A 3,634-nucleotide genomic window follows, 5' to 3' on the forward strand; every position below is an offset into this window, starting at 1 on the left:
AAAAGCACCTAACCGGAAAAACAAAAAGAAAAAAGAATCCAAAAATATGAAGATAGTGTAAGGAGCCTCTGGGACAACTTCAAGTGTACCAACATCCGAATTATGGGGGTGCCAGAAAAAGAGAGAGTAAGATATTGAAAACCTATTTGAAGAAATAATGACAGAAAACTTCCCCTACTGGTGAAAGAAATAGACTTACACGTCCAGAAAGCACAGAGAACCCCAAACAAAAGGAATCCAAAGAGGACCACATCAAGACACATCATAATTAAAATGCCAAGGGCAAAAGACAAAGAGAAAATCTTAAAAGCAGCAAGAGAAAGAAACTCAGTTACCTACAAGGGAGTACCCATAGGACTGTTAGCTGATTTCTCAACAGAAACTATGCAGGCCAGAAGGGAGTGGCAAGAAATATTCAAAGTGATGAATACCAAGAACCTACAACCAAGACTACTTTATCCAGCAAAGCTATCGTTCAGAATTGAAGGTCAGATAAAGAGCTTCACGGATAAGGAAAAGCTAAAGGAGTTCATCACCACCAAACCAGTATTATATGAAATGCTGAAAGGTATCCTTTAAGAAGAGGAAGAAGAAGAAAAAGGTAAAGATGGAAATTATCAACAACAAATACACATCTATCAACAACTGAATTTGAAAATCAAGTGAATAAATAATCTGATGAACAGAATGAACTGGTGATTATAATAGAATCAGGGACATAGAAAGGGAATGGACTGACTATTCCTGGGGTGGGGGGGAGGAGTGTGGGGGATGCGGGAAGAGATTGGATAAAAATCGTGCAACTATGGATGAGGACAGTGGGTGGGGAGTGAGGGCGGAGGGTGAGGTGGGAACTGGGAGGAGGGGAGTTATGGGGGAAACAAAGAGGAACAAATGTAATAATCTGAACAGTGAAGATTTAATTAAAAACAAACAAACAGCTGAACAGATTGAAAACCATCAACTCTTTTGCATCTGTGAGAGAAAAGAGGATAGAGGGAAAACCTCTGCCACCATAATTGGAGGGACAAACAGGTGACGACAGGAAGTCATGGAATACCACAGTAGAGACACACACAATCAGAAACCTCTGCAGACACCAGACCAGAATAAAAAAACCTGAACTATCATTGATTATTTGCTGGAGGGTCATTATGGGCAACTGTGAGAATTAAAACTAGAATTTCTAGCTAATTCCATAAGGTTAGAAAGGGAAATAAAAAGCATGTGGATTGGGAGGAAAATGAAACTGTCTTTTTGTTGTTGTTGTTCAAAGTGACGTAAGAGTCTATGTAGAAAATCTGAAAGAAGCCACAAAACAACTCCAAGAACTAATAAGCAATTATATCAAAGTTGCAAGAGCTAGCATAACCTCTAAGTAGACACTTTAAAAGAATTGTTAAATAACTCACAGATCTAATAAACAATTATAGGATGGTTGCAGGATACAAGATTTATATACAAAAGTCAAATACATTACTACTGCATACCAACAATAAATATTGGAATTCGATATTAAAAACACAATACCATTAATTTTAGCACTCAAAAAAATGAAACACTTAAGCATATACCTAACAAAATATGCACAAAATCTATATGAGGAAACCTATAAAAAATTAAAGAATAACTAAATAAAGGGAGAGAGATTCCATATTCATGTATACATAATTCAATACTGTCAAGATGTCACTTTTTCTCAAGTTTACCTTCAGACTCAATTCAATTCTAATAAAACTATCTGCAAGTTATTTAGTGGGTATCAAAAAATATTCTAAAATTTACATGCAAAGACTCAGAAGAGCCAACACAACACTGAAGGAGAAGAAGAAAGTTGAAGGACTGATACTACCAGACTTCAAAACATACTATACAGCTACAGTAATCAAGACTGTGGAATTAACAAAAGAATAGACATATCGATCAATGTAACAGTTCACAGAACCCATAAATTAAATCACATAAATATAATGAACTGATTTTTGACAAAGAAATAAAGGCAATACATTGTAGAAAAGATCATCTTTTCAACAAATTGTGCTGGAACAAATGGTCATCAACATACAAAGAACTGAATCTAGATACAGATTTACAACCTCCATAAAAATTGCCTCAAAATGAATCATACATCTGTATGTAAATGCATAGCTATAAAACTCCTCAAAGACAACTTAGTTAAGATATAAATGAATTGGGTATGAATTTAGATTCAACACCAAAGGTGTGATCCGTAAAAGAAAAATTAATTAGTATGGACTTTATTAAAATTAAGAACTTCTTCTCTGTGAAAGATAATGTCAAGAAAAGGAGAAGACAAGTCACAGATTGAGAGAAAATATTTGCAACAGACACATCTGACAAAGTACTGTTATGCAAAATATACAAAGAACTTTTAAAGCTAAACAATAAGAAAACAGATGACCCAACTAAAAAAAAAATGGACCAAAAACCTTAACAAACACTCTACAAAATAAAATATATAGATTGCAAGTAAGCATATGAAAAGATGCTCCACATTAATTTTCATCAGATAAATGGAAGTTAAAATGAGATACCACTACACATCTATTTGAAACATTGATACCACCAAATGCTGGTGAGAAGGTGAAGCAAAAGGAAATCTCATTCATTGCTGGTGGGAATACAAAATGGTACAGATACTTTGGAAGACCATTTGATCCTTTCTTACAAAAGTAAACATACTTTTACCAAACAATCTAGTGAATGCATTTATTGGTATTTACCCAAAGGATTTGAAAACATATGACCCCCCCCCCAAAAAAAAAGCGCTCATTGATGTTGGAGCACAGAGAGTATGGGAAATTTCTGTATTTTCCTCTTAATTTTGCTGTAAACCTAAAGCTGCTTCAAAATAGAAAGTCTTCCATAAAAATAAACCAATAAACAAAAAATGATTTTCCAATAGCTTGGATATGAAGGGTATAGAAGAGAAGAGGTGTTAAGCGTGACTCCTAGATTTCTGCGTTAAGCAACAGGGTGAATTATGATGGTATTTTTTGAAATAAAAAATGTGAGGGGAGCATAAATAGAGGTGTGTAGTTGATGATGAGGCAGGGATCAAGTGGTCACATTTAGACATACTAGTTTTAAATTATCAAAGAACAAGCAAAATAGAATAGACAGCTGAAGTTACTGGTTTTTAAAACAGTAGAGTTGATGAATTCCCCTGGCTAGAGAATGTAGAATTAGTAGAAAATACAAAATTAGTAGCAAACTGGCCCAACCAGTCAATTACAGAAGCCTACTGGAGAGAAGACTTTTCCACTGAAGATTGTTATGATTCCTAAGTTTTAGGGTCTAGCAATGCATATATGAAATTAATTCCCATCACAGTTTGGGGGCCAAACAAAATATTTTGATGTTGTTTCCTTAGAAAAGATAGCTAAAGGAAACCAAAATGACTGACTCTACTATATTCCAGGCATTGAGCCCATGTCTTGGTAATTCCAGAGGAATGACAAGCATTTTGATTTTGTTTTGTTTTGTTTTGTTTTGATTTGATTTGCTTTGATTTGATTTTAAAGCACAGAAACAGAAAGGGTAATAGAGGGGGAAAGGAGGAATGAAAGAGGTCACCACCAATAAACCCCTGGCCCGCCCCTTCCCCCTCCCC

The sequence above is a fragment of the Myotis davidii genome, unplaced genomic scaffold (assembly GCF_000327345.1).
Source record: "Myotis davidii unplaced genomic scaffold, ASM32734v1 scaffold59, whole genome shotgun sequence".
Lineage (NCBI taxonomy): Eukaryota > Metazoa > Chordata > Mammalia > Chiroptera > Vespertilionidae > Myotis > Myotis davidii.